The sequence below is a fragment of the Zootoca vivipara genome, chromosome 4 (genome assembly GCF_965207765.1).
Source record: "Zootoca vivipara chromosome 4, rZooViv2.hap1.1, whole genome shotgun sequence".
Classification (NCBI taxonomy): domain Eukaryota; kingdom Metazoa; phylum Chordata; class Lepidosauria; order Squamata; family Lacertidae; genus Zootoca; species Zootoca vivipara.
In genome coordinates, this window is record NC_142587.1 from 31,059,991 (window position 1) to 31,074,247 (window position 14,257).

At 44.3% G+C, this 14,257-nt stretch overlaps 1 pseudogene; it reads right to left on the reverse strand.

The window, feature by feature from the left end:
• Positions 1-1,151: 1,151 nt before the first annotated feature.
• Positions 1,152-2,005, reverse strand: LOC148685890 (claudin-34-like; annotated as a pseudogene).
• Positions 2,006-14,257: the final 12,252 nt, after the last annotated feature.

The window sequence follows — 14,257 nt, forward strand, 5'->3', positions numbered from 1 at the left end:
TGGTATACACATTTTTAAAAAATCAATATTACAAAAAAACAAAACAAAAAACCCATCCATAAGAGATGGTTGGCAAAGAATCTCAGCTTAATTGTACTTAATTGTACTTAATTGTACATAAAGAACCAAATTTGCATTTGCAATCCCATTATTCCAGCTACATACACTAAGTTAGCATTTTCTTCCACTTAACTTTCAGATTCAGACTGGTGCAGGTGTAACGGGTTAACACTATTTGTGATGTTTTTTGTTTTGTTTTAACTGAACTGTCAAGGGTTAACCCACACTCAAGGTTGGCTGACTGAACATTCTATTAGGGGAGGAATGCTCGTGTTTAAAAGGGAGGAGCAGCCGTTTGTCAGTTAGTAGGGGGTTTGGGGAACGGGAGCGTATGTGGTTATTAGAAAAAGAAGAAGGTCTTATAGTTAGGATAGGTTTAGGTAAAGGTTGGAAAAGATATATACATTGAATGTTTGACAAAGGTGAAATGACAAAAACCAAGCTTGTACACATGAAACCATAAAGTATTCGTTATGACTAGAAGCAAATAAATATTCATCGTTTGAGTGCCAAGTAAAGAGTTGTCTGTATTATTTTCCAGCAAAGTATCAGCACTTGTTTAGGTGGAGACACTGCAAAGGACAAAACTTCCTACAAGAGAAGAATGGCTAGTTGGTGTCTTTGAGTCTCACTGAGGGGGCACAAACCTAAAGTGTCACAGTGTTGCCTCAGGGGAGAGGTAATCTTTTGCAATGGGGGAAGTTCGGGGAGAGTGAACCCCTTTACTGTGGACAAAAGGGAAAGTCTCGGGCCGGATTTAGAAGGCAATTGGGCCTGATCTGGCCCACGGACCTTAGTTTGCCAACCCATGGATAAAACCAACAAATTTGATAATAAATCTATACAATGCCACATGCCAACATTTTTTTAAAAAAAAAGCTAGTTCCAGGATTGGAGCCATTCCTTAGCCACATCCCTGATGAGCTTGGCATAGATTCTCTTTTCATATGCCTTCTATATCTCCCCAAAGTAGTGGGTTGATCTTCACACTTCCGTTTCATAGTAGAGCAGGCATGTCAAACCTGCGGCCCTCCAGATGTTTTGGACTACAATTCCCATCTTCCCCAACCACTGGTTCTGCTAGCTAGGGATCATGGGAGTTGTAGGCCAAAACATCTGGAGGGCCGCAGGTTTGACATGCCTGTAGTAGAGGCATCCTCCCTACACTTTAGCCTCAGAGTTGGGCTCTCACTTTCCACAATTTCAGGGTCAATAACAATTTCTTCCTTGGAAGTGACACTTTCCCTGAATCTCCAGAAATATTTTTCACCAAGAACAAAGGTTCCGCTTAAGAGCTGTGAACCTGCAGCAATGAACCCCACATAAATACCCGGCAGCAGCTCCAACACATTGCTCTTTGGGAACGAAAGGCAATCCCAAAACGTCAGGGAGCTTCCTTCCTTCCTTCACTAGGATGGAATACATATTCCAGGAAACAGAAATGAGCACAAATGTTCCTGCAGCTAATTCCAGAATGACTCCTGTGGAAAAAAAAGGTAAAGATAAACTCTCCATGTTTTCCAGGCTTGAAAACGTTATATAACGGAAAGGCCATACAAAACACGGTCACCGCGTTCACAATGGAAGCTAATGGCATGAAGACCTGAGCAATAACTATTTCAGAGGGAAGGGACTCATCATCAGCTAATGCTGTGCACAAAACATTTATCTTCTTAATAGAAATTCTATGAGCAGAACAGGCAACCCAGAGCCCAATCTCTGCAAGGCCAGGTCTGCTGCCGCCCATGATGTTCTCAACATGCCACATTCTCCATTGGACACCGGCTGTGGAGCAGATGCACAGAAAGCAGCCAATAAGAGCCAAGACAAAGGCACCTACTTGGAGGCAAGACACCCTGCACAGCAACCGTGCAGGAAAGGAGCCATAATCTGCCTGGGGCTGTGCTTTCGTTTGGATACTGGCAAGGCGGGCAACTGAAGGCATGCTGGAGAAAAACAAAGACAAAAGACAACAGTTAGATATTCAGGCACAATGTCATATCGACATCTCCTAAAGTCTGAGCAAATAGTGATGCGCAGCCAAAACAATGCCATTATTCTAGGGCAAATTCTACATTTCCCACCTTGAGACATAGGAATGGGAAAGTCTGCTGCATCTGCAATCACAGGTGCCAGGAACACTGTGATGGTGGTGGGGAACTGAGGAGCGCTGAATATATGTACCTACATGATATTGGTTCTTCAACCAGACTCTGGTACGCAGGGGCTTTTCCCAGGTCTTTCTTTGTGTTTCTGATCTCAGAGAAGACCTGGCCACTTATATGCACTGGCCACTCAAACAACTGCCCCTTGGAGTTCAGAGGCAGTTAGAATGCAGCTTGCTTTGAAAGCTCGGAACAACACAAATCATAACTCCAGGGTACTGGCCATTTGGAACATCTAGCAACCGGAAGTTTTGGGGAACTCCGTTTTCTCCTTTACCAAGACAGACTGTATATATTCAGAAAAACTGGAGTTTTATTTCTTTCAAAAATTTATATACTGCTTGGAGGCAGTAAGCTTCCAGGTACCAGAAAGACTGTTCTTTGTTAGACATAAGCTATGGCGAAGATTGGGTACAAAGTGTGGAAGTAAACATCCCAAACTGCCAATCCCAAAGGAATGAGCTAGCAAGATTTAAAATAAACAAATGGACAAAGAAATACATATTTCGTTGTTTCCTATGGGTTTGAACACCACTTTGAATTACAGCAAATTTATTCAGTAGTACTGATGGATCACACCAAAGGTGCCATCTAGTCCAGCATCCCTTTTCTAAAAATGAAAAGTCTTTTGGTGGAAAATAATGCGTTTTAAATGTATGGTGTGTATGCAAATAAATTGGGCTGGCTGACTGAATTCAGGAATACAAAAGACACTTAGGAAAGAAAAGCAAGTACAGTGATTTGATTTTTTTTTAATGTAACTTTTGTGTAAGATGCCTAAATCCAGTACAAGCTCATCCAAAGTTTAATCATCAGTTAGTCCTTGTTCATCTAAAATTCATTAGGAACCATAAGCAAGTATGGACTTTGGCGCTTATTTGTTTATTAAAATTTAATTTCCCTAATTGCTTCTGGAAGACATGCGATTCATTATAATCGTTGATTAGCCTGACCGCTTGCTCTGATTTTCATGAGACAATCCTACACATTTATAAATGCAGGGTGCTTTATTTAACATCCCCCGCAATTAGATTTGGGTTTATATTTCCAGCAGCGCTTCTTGCTTCCAATGCAGTATTTTAATGCCAAATTGGATGCTCAGCAAAAGACCTCCCCTATAAAAGAAAGCATAATATGATGTGTGGGACAACCACCGCCATCTGTCAACATTTTGTCTTGGACTTTGACATTAGCATAGCCTCAGTCTATCCCACATTTTGTTTATTATAGATACTCTGTTCTTCTTCCAAGAAACTCAAAAAGTTCTTACATATGAAGCATCTCATCCAGGCCAGTTACCCATAAAGCTTACATACGAGTTCTTGGGAACCTTCTCATCAACCTGCCTAATTTCATCAGTAGAATGGTTTCACCATGTTTGGAGCTCAATACACTTGGTACCCGCGACCCGTGAGGCACCAGCTGGGGAAACCCCAAGGGAACCCCCATGGGAAGAAGGCTCAGAGCCAGGGGATTGGTGGTGGGATGATGCTAAGTGGTCAGAGGGAGAAGACTGGGAGGAGGAAGCTGAAAAGGACATAGGGTCTAATGAGCAGGAAGAGGCTGTGACAGAAGGCAGTCCAGACTCAGAGGCAGAAGCAGAGGCTGGAGAGGAGTGGGAGCAGGCTTCTGAAGAATCCAGGGGTCTCCCCCTCCTGCTATGACCAGCTTTTCTCCCCACAGCCTCCCAGAACATAGAGAGGAATGAAGAGGGTGGAGGAAAGAGAGACAAGACCAAGGAGCCTCAAGTTGCTGGGGAAGGACCCAGGGGAGGAGTCTTAGTGGCAGAAAGGTAGAGACTTTTAGGCCTTGCAACTGCCTCACTGTGGCAAGACCCACTGGGAAGAATTTCTGCGATCTCTAGGCTTGCACTGTTTTGGTTCCTTTGAAAAAAGGAAAAACTGGGGTTTTTATTGCTGACCTGCACCTGAGGGTGAATCTACATGGGGGGGGGGGTACAGGGTACGGGGGGGACGGACGGACCACTATAAAATAGGCCAGAAATTAAATCGTTATAACAAAAGAAGAAAACCTTTATGGAAAATCAGTAGAATTTTGCTTTACTCTCCAGCGCCAACTTGTGTCGCATGTTTATAATGCATTCAAAGCACTGTATTTTGACTAATGTAGCTGAGTCCTATCTCTGGCGCCTGACATTGATGCATGTAGAAAGTAATCACAAAAGTATACATGAACACATAGAACCATAGCTGTCAGGTTTTCCCTTTTCTTGCGAGGAAGCCTATTCAGCATAAGGGAATTTCCCTTAAAAAAGGGAGAACTTGACAGCTATGCATAGAACATTCCCTCCCCATGAAATCTGAAGTTACATGGGGTCCATTTTATTTTATTTTATTTTATTTTAATAGATGCATACATTTTACGGCCACAAGTAACATGCTTAGTTACAGGAGAGAGAAACTGATGATACAAAAATGGCAGAGTAGTTTGTGGCACAGGAATATAGGAAGCTGCTACGGGTTCATCTAGCTCAGTGTTGTCTACACTGATTGGCAGCAGCTCTCAGGGTCTCAGACAGGCTTCTCTCTACTGGGAGTTGCCAGGGATTGGACCTAAGATCTTCTGTATGCAAGGCAGATGCTCTACCATTGATTTATGGGCCTTCGCCTAAGCCCTAAGGTGTTTTAAGGATGAAAAAATGCATTCTGGCCTTACAGTCCATTTTCTGGACTGTTTACGTCAGTACAGTTGTACCTTAGATCCCAGATGCCTTGGTACTCAGACGTTTTGACTCCCAAACGCCGCAAACCCAGAAGTGAGTGTTCCGGTTTGCGAACGTGCTTTGGAACCCGAACATCCGACAGGGCTTCCGTGGCTTCTGATTGACTACAGGAGCTTCCTGCAGCCAATCAGAAGCTGCGCTTTGGTTTCCGAACGTTTTGGAAGTCGAACGGACTTCTGGAATGGATTCCGTTCGACTTCCGAGGTTATGACTGTATAAAGTTGTTCTCGTTTAAGGTGCCACAAGACTCTTTGTTGTTTGTGCTGCGACAGATTAAGATGGCTATCCCTCTGGAAATAACTCCAATCAAAGTGCATGGTGATGCATAAGAGCTTACAAACAAAAAAACTGGGGCATCAACTTGCCCCCCACATTGAGGGGGCCTGGTGTCGCGTGGTGTCATTTGCACGATGTCATGCACTTGGTGGGGGGTGCCAGAAGGGCTGTTGCACCAGGCAGGCAATCTAGGGTGTACACAAGCCAGATGGCCCCAGAGAGATCCCCATTGCGCCCTGCCAGCGACAGGGGCTGGAGAGCACGGAGAGTAAAGATCACCCCCAATCCCCTGCCCCCCCCTGGCACATGAGTGCTTGCTCATCAGCAGTGGGAGATGGGGAGCACAGAGGGTGTGTTTGCAGGTGGGAGGCCAATCTGTTTGGGGGGGGCCTCAATATTGGGGGGCTCGGTCCCCTGCCCACAAATACTGAGGGGGACGAAGCTCCTTCCGCCCCCTATAGTTGGCGCCCCTGAAACAAACACCAAGTTGCAAGAGCCTTACAAAATTATCCAACCTTCTGAATCCAAACATTTTATCACATGTGTATAATTATGCAGACTAACTACGCTCTGGGCCATTGCATATATTTAGGGAAAAGAGAAACAAAGCTTGAAATGTTCCAGGAAATGTTTTACAGCTCTTCCAGCTAAGACAGTTCTCCCAACCTCAAAGGAGGCCTCAGATTTCTTCATAAAGCACTGAAGAAGTTAATCAAATGTGTGCTCTAGTAGACTGAGTCGGAAAGGTAGTAATTGAAAAGTGGATGTGAGTTTGGCTACCTTGTTCAATTGCAGCTGTTAGGGCATTTCTGCGGCACAGGGTCAAAAATCTTTAGTCCAGCCAGGAGCTGAACTCCTAGCATTTAACTCAGGCATGTGAAGTTCCATTACTTCCAAATGGCACTGTAGAAATCAATAGATAACTAGCATGTGCCTCACAGCACACGTTTTTCCCTCTAAGGAAGGCCTTTTAAGGGTCTTCATTAGTGAGCTAGTTCCTCAGTACAGATGTCAGAGAATTCTGACCAAATCAGAAACGGGAGCGGAAATTGCCGGTGCTTGCTTATTCACCCCATGTCCTGAGTGTAAATGAATCCAGCAAATACGATCAGTATTTGCTGCTGCTGTTGCTCTTAGCAAATAAGCTGTAATTGATACCCCCCCTCATTTGCATTGTGTTTCCTTTGCATTGAAATGAGTGGGGTGGAATAATGTAATTTCAACATAATTTACATAATGAATTATGTCCATTATGCAAGTTTTGTAATTTCACCACAGCAGACAGCAAGATGAAGAATGACGTATTTGGCAGGAGATGAACTGCAGTGGAACAGAAACACATGCGATGAATGGAGGGCAAAGTGGAAAATGATTCCTTCTTGCATCTCAGCCTTTGGTTTTTGTTCATTAGCTATAAATATGTACATCTCTCCCACCCTCCCAAACACAACATATGGGAGCTGCTTATCATATTGATGAGAGAATCTTTGGGAAAGTCGTTGGGCTGTGTCTTGGAGCCTTTTCAGATCTTGAAGATGGGAGAAGGGAACTATGGGTGTTATTAAGAGAACTGTGATCCAATGCCACTGAAGGAAGAGTCTTTCTTTCCATATTGTGCTGATGATGGAGAAGAGGGATAGCCTTGTTGCTGAGATTCCCCACCCTGTCACAGGGTGGGTTGATTTGAAAGAGTCTTGTGATTCTTATACGATGCAGGCAACATACCTGTCCTTGAGAACATAAGCCACATGTGCCCCTAAACTACAGTGTCTCCCTGTGTGGTTTGGGTCCTTAGCCTTGACTTTCAAGTAAGTGAAGCAATGCACATTGTCATCTAATGAGAGGGCTGCCAGGATGCCCAAATGGAGCAATCTTGTCTCCTGGTCAGAAACAGCAGGGCCGAATGGAGCGACAGAGCGATCACTGCATCTCAAGCCCTGCTGCTTGCCCTGGCCAGGACAGAAGGTGATAACTTCACCAATTCTCAGCTGGCCCATTGAGGATGTCTGAACTGTCCTAAGATCCACTGTGTATCATTGGCCAGCCCAGTCCAGTTCTGCCCCTCCCCAGCCCTGAAAAATCCCATGAGGGGTGGTTATGTCAACTATCAACTACCAGCAGTAGTCGTTCCCAAACATGCTTTCCACAGGTGTAGTGGGGGCCTTTATGGCAGCAGAGCCCCCACCCCCACCAAATGGCAAATTCTGGCAGAGCTCAGCAGAGGTAGGCACATCCTAGCCCCTCCAGCATGGTGGATTATGGGATTAGGAAAGCTCCGCAAAAGTGCTTAACCGCACCACTACTGCCCACTAGACATTCTGCCTTCTGCCATACATTGATCACAAGAACCATCTAGTGGCAGCAAGAAGGTATTGTATTAGTGCACTAAAATACTACGTTGCATGGTGCAGCCATTTTGGGTAGTGAGCTGGAGACAGGTAACAGTTTTTAAGAGAGTTGAAGAATGCCTTGTATACCAGGGGTAGGGAACCCTATTGGCTCAGCATGGTACATGGACAAGAAAGTATGTTGGACTTGAATGTGGGGAAGCTCGGGTCCAAAGCCCTGCCCAGTTACGATTTCGTGCTACAGATCATCTGCCATGATGCTCTCGCACCATGCAGTTGCAAAATACATTGCACAGTGGCTCACAATTCCGATGCGGACTCTGCGTTCTACAACCCTACAGACAATCCCATTGATAAATGGCAACACTTGCCTCATCATTCATCCCCACGCTCCCTCCCAATGTTCTCTGTTCCCTTTATTGCTCCACTTTAAAAAATAATAATAATTGTTCGGTGCATTTGCTGCAAGTTTATACCCAGCTCCTCTTTCAGTAATAGGCTATGCACCATCTCGAAAGAATGCCTCAGAGGTTATACACATAATCTATCATTTGTTCCACCTCGGCCAGCGTTGCATTGAGCAAGGCCAGCATATTCGTAAAGGTCCATTGTATAATGTATCGGAGTCAGGAAGATTACAAATGAAGAAAGGGACACAGAAGGAGATCAGCATTTTAGTGTCCTTCCCTTATTAATATTCTGTGACAACCTCTAATCTCAGGTTGGGGTTCTATAAATTCTCACATTTCCCCACTGCCAAGACTCCAAAGCCAGTAGAGTTTTTTGCAGATCCGACACAGAAAAAAGCAGCAGCTTTGCAAAGCCGTGGATATCCATTCATTTGCCATTCATTCTTGAAATGACCTGCGGTGAGTTAAATTGCTAAGAAAACAAGTCTGCCTAAAAGTCCACCAAGGCCAGTATTCTGTTTCCAGCAGTAGTCTTAAGAAATGCACAAGCTTAGCATAAGCTTGGCCCTGGATAGCTCAGTTGTTTAGAGCGTAGTTCTGATAACTCCAAGGTTGCAGGTCAATCCCTGTATGGGTCAGCTACATATTCCTGGAGGGTTGGACTTAGATTATCCTCAGGGTCCCTTCCAACTCTACGATTCTGTGATTCTTTAAAGTTGGTGGTCCTCTTGTTTGTCTTTAGCATATGGTTTTCTGATTGAATTTATTTGTTGTATTCATACCCGACCTTTTTCTCCAAGGCGGGCAAGGCAGTGTATATAGTTCTCTCCTTCCTCATTTAATACCCAGAGCAACCGTGTGATGTAAGTTGGGCAGAGAGGCAGTGACTGGTCCAAGGTCACCTAGTGAGCTGCATGACTGACTGGGAATTTGAACCATGATATCCCAGGCCCTAGTTCTACACTCTAACCACTACACCACACTGGCTCTTATACACACTGCTTCCTACATAGAAGCTCCACTTAACCAGAACCTGTGGCCATCCAGATATCGACAAATTCCAACTCCATTCTTGGCCATTGGCCATGCTGGGTGGGATTGTTCAGTATTGGAGTCCAACAACATCTGAAATGCTATGGGTTGTGCATCCCCACACTTACCTATCATTGGTTGAAATCTGATAAATCTGGTCTGGCACGAACACTATAAAAAAGAATAACCCATTTGCTCAAGGAATGGATTGGCTGATATTTCAACCCACATATCCTAGCTCCCACTTCACCACTCCAATCAACATTGACATCTGCACAGGGCAGGTCATGCCCAAATAGGCTTTTTGACTCCTGGGACTGAGTTCTAACACATTTTGTCTAGTCAAAACACACAGAGAGAGCAATTGTAGGCATTTGCACGCTTACTTCTGCCCACATGGCAGTTCAGATGAAGGTAAAGGTAAAGGACAGTCAAAGGCAACTATGGGGTGGGCACTCATCTTGCTTTCAGGCTGAGGAAGCTAGCGTTGTCTGCAGATAGCTTTCTGGGTCATGTTGCAGCATGACTAAACTGCTTCTGGTACAACAGAACACCATGACGGAAACCAGAGTGCACAGAAACGCCGTTTGCCTTCCCGTCGCAGTGGTACCTATTTATCTACTTGCACTGGCATGCTTTCAAACTGCTAGGTTGGCAGGAGCTGGGACAGAGCAACGGGAGCTCACCCCGTTGCACAGATTTGAACCACTGACCTTCCAATTGGCAAGCCCAAGAGGCTCAGTGGTTTAGACCACAGCACCACCTGCGTCCCAGATCTGATTAACCATGGGCTAGCTAGCATGAGGCTACAGTTTGGACAGGGGGATGCTGATAAAAAACCAAATAACATGCTCTTTTTGTGAGGAATTGTTATAACACTGACTCACTTCTTTCTTCCTCTAAATCCTCTCCATTACAGCATTCTTACAGGCTTTTTATATGTTCTTGCCCAGGTCTATATCATCATCACCACCACCACCACCACCTCCAGCACCCAATATATTACCTGCCCATCACCAGCAGATCCCAGAGCCGATTGCACCAGTTTAATTTTGCATTAAAAACAGTTAAAACATATTACAGTCACAAAGGGTATATAGGAGGCCTGCATGTCATAATGGAAATAAAGCTCTAGCAAATATCTGTCAGCTAAACTATTCCAGAAAGGCTATAAGCATCATAGCTGCTTCTGTTTGGCAATTCTATTCCTTACCCTGATATTTTCTCATCCTCCTGCTAAGTCAAGTGTATAACATCAAACACGGTGATGCATCAGTCCACGAAGTGCCACTCAGAAGCTCCAGAGTGTTTTACAAAATTGCAAGCCATATACACTTCATTTATAACGAAAATTCAAGGACCTCTGGGTTGGGATCCGACAACCATGTAATAGCGCTAGCAGAGCTATTCATCAGGCTTAGGAGATGGAGGGATGAAGAATACATTACCTAGGGATTTTTAACCACTGTAGAAAGAATGTAATTGTCTGGGCTGGAAGCTGGCCAGGATAGCGGGGTTAACATCCCTACTTTGGAAAAAGAAGCGCTTTTGGGCTCATGGATGAATACAGTTAATTATGCTTCACTCAAGGAATGTTGCTTAAAACAGCTTCCATCAACACATGATTATCCCTTTCATAGCAGCTGACTGCATTCTGAAACAAGGGAAAATAATACCCTTCTAATATTAAAGACAGGCTTCTGATATTACTTTTTAGAAGCAAATGGGTGAAAGGGATAGAAAGCTAGGCTAAAGCCTGTTCACTGTTACTTAGGAGTAAGTCTTGTTGAGATCAATGGCACTAATTATTACTTATTATGATTATTATTTATTGAATTGATATACCGCCCTATACCCTGGGGTCTCAGGGCGGTTCACAGAATAAAAGCAAGATATAAAAACATCAAATACATAAAATGAATGTTTTTGCCTGGCGCCTAGAGTTGTATAATTCCTGAAGATAAGTGCATTTAGAGTTGCAGTTTAAGCATGCAAAGACAATTCTTTTGGGGGAATAAACAGTTTAGCCATTTATTTACTTCTGAGTGAACATGCATAGAACTAGTCTGCCCAGTTATAATCCTGAGCATGCTTACCTGGGAGTGTCTCTCTGAAAACTATGGACAAATTTTTGTTTTTGTTTTGATTTTTTGGGAGCTTCAACTCGGAGGAATTAATTTCCCTTACCTTTTAAAAAATTAATAATAATAATAATAATAATAATAATAATAATAATAATAATAATTTGTCTGGCGGGAGGCTGGAAGAGGTATACACCCAATACCTGGGCCAAAAATCATGTATATCTCTAATCAAATTGTGGCCATGTCTAATCCAGATCATTGTCTGCTTGAGTTTATTAATCACATCTTACATTTAGCCACTGCATGTGGGATTGGGTGTGTGTGTGACATAATGACTGGGCCCACAACAAACTAACTAACTAACTAACTAACTAACTAACTAACTAACTAACTTCATGGTGAGTTTCCCCACCTTTTTTGTGCAAAAAAAGGGGAACAGTCTGTGGAAATATAATTTAGGAGGTTCAGAGCGCAATCTATTGTGAACGTTTCCTGAAAAATTCCAACTGAAATGGATAAAAGCTTCCCCAAAGCACAACCTTGCACAGATTCCAGTCATTTTTACAGTCTTGTGCTGAATCCCCCAACAGTATCAGAAATACCTACTGGCCTGCTTAAAACCGAAACCCACTGCCTTAAAACACTTTACTGTAAGATTTGGTTAGGCAGTTAATACAAAGGGTTAGGGATCTTTCTGTCTTGCGATATGATGATATGTAAACCAGTGCTTTTTTTAAAAACCAGTGCTTTTTTTAAAAAATGAACTACTGTTTAGTTCTGCCTTCACAGTAGAAAAGGAAGCACACTTAATTGCACCCGCCTAGGTCTGGGGAAGGGCAAGGGTATAAATGCAGGAGCCCAAGGCTCATTAGCCCTCCTAAAATTCTACATCTGCAGTGGAGTTCTCTCACTCTATATGAATCATTAACCTGAAGCCTTGCACGGATGAAAAATTAAAGTGTATAGTGCAACCCCATCTTTGAAAGCTATTTACAGCACAAAACCCATTTCGAGTCTCCAGGGTCATATTCATTATTACAAAGTGCTCAGGGAAACATGCTTTCCCCACCCCCCACCCCCACCCCAGACTACATAGCTCAGAGACAGAACCCTAACACCCCTTCCAAAACCTGAGAAGCCACCACAAATTAAGAAATACCAGGAAATAAGTTAGCAAACTGGTAAGGATCTGCCTTTTTCTTCTTCTCTGTTTCCCCTTACCTCCAGTCTCAGGTTCACTTCATCCTAGCTCTGCATCAGTTGTGTGGCAAGGTTCCCCCCCCCCCCGTGAAATAAGGCACAAGACACACGACACAATGAATTGATTTTAAGTGGGTGAAAAGGCCACAACTTTATTGGTTTCGGATGTTGAGCGGTATTGGCTTAGGCATTTGAACCTAACTGGCTATATCTGACTGTAACCCGTGTGTTACAGTCTGGGAGAAATTAACCACCAGAAAGGAGCCCAGTGATATACATCTATTGGGACACCTCCTGTGGCCACCGTTGGGGGGTGCCATAAGGCCCTGACCTCCGCAGGCTCAGGACAAAGCTACAGCCCCTGGAACCGCTTTAATGGGATTAATTCTCCAATTTCTGGGCAGAGGATGACATAATCTGCCCCCCCTTCTTCTTTTATGCAAATTTCCAATGCCTAGCCGCCAAACCAAGTTGTGACGAATTGCTATGAGGTAGGCGAAAAAACCAGTTTGGCTAGTCCAAGTGGAAAAAGTCCTACCAGGCCCCCCCGGCCAACCAAGGCGACCAACCGAAGTCCATAGCAGCGTCAGCCTAACCTGCCTAGCCTAAAGGGTGGGTGGGCGGGTGATCCGATCGGGCTGGGAGCCGAGGAAGAAGAGGCTCAGTTCCCACCTCCGGCTTGCTTAAAGGAGGGGAGGCCCCGCCTCCCGGCCGACCCTATTGGTCGACCCGGGTCTGACAGAGGCGGGAACTCCCACCTCGCGAGGGGGCTGAGCTCTCAGCCCCCATCGCGAGAGTTCGGTCGGGGCAAGCCCACAACACCACCTCTGTGGGATGCGGAAGTGGTTTTTTTGCAACTTCTTTTGAAAAACATTCTGCATGGAAACTTATATGCATTTTCGTGAATATTTTCGCTTAACTTGCACATCTTTTCAAGCATCCCCCCAATTTTATGTAGTTCTGGACACTACTTTCACTAATTTGCACAGTTCTGTACACTTTTCTTTACTGCACACAGCTGTACAAAAATTCACAGAACTGCAGATTTCAAACGAGAACGACAGTTTGAGTTTGCAGGTTCATTTGGGAAGTGTCCATTGGTGTAGCTCACAAGTCAACAATCTCTTTTCTTCTTTCCCTCTCTCCCTTTATCATTCTCTCCCGCCCCGCCCCACCCCGCAACACAGGCATGCAGCTCCCAAAGGGTCTGGCCAAGAGTGAAAAAAAAGGTTAGCCACACCTGGGCTAGTACTCCTTGTTCTTTCCAATGTTTAGAACTGATTCTGAGCAAGTTCTGTGCCAAGAGCGCCAAATAACATGACTGAGTATTATTTACAAAAACATAGCAATCTTTCTGTGTTTGGGTACTGCCACTGATATTCTAGGGGGTGGTTCCATCAACTTGCCTGCTGCTGAGTGAAGCACCTGCCTCAATGAGAGAGGAGACAGGATCTACCCCAGGCATCCCTGAGGAAAGCGCAACTAGGTCACTGAAGTGAATGGATGTTTCTTACCAAGGCAATGGTGCTGTGGCCATACGTAGGGAAGAGAAAGTGAGCCCTTGTACAGGAAACTCTTATGACTTCTAGGATTGTCATACATCCAGAATTTCCCAGAGATATCCGGAATACTGCAGTTGGAAGCAGTGTCCAGGTGGACATCGGCAAAATCAGGCAAAATCCTGACATAGGGCAGCCCAATTTTCCAGAAAAATAGCTCAAAAATGGCAATTGTTTTTGCAATTTTGCTAAAAAAAAGCTCAGCAACTTTTCTGTCCGGATTTTCACTGTTTGAAATATGGCAACCCTATTTAGTACAGTGGTACCTCAGTTTTCAAATGTAATCCGTTCCGGAAGACTGTTTGAGTTCCAAAATCAAAACTCAAAAACCGGCAGCTAGGCCTCAGGGTCTTGCACTTAGTTGAAGCCACATTTCCTGT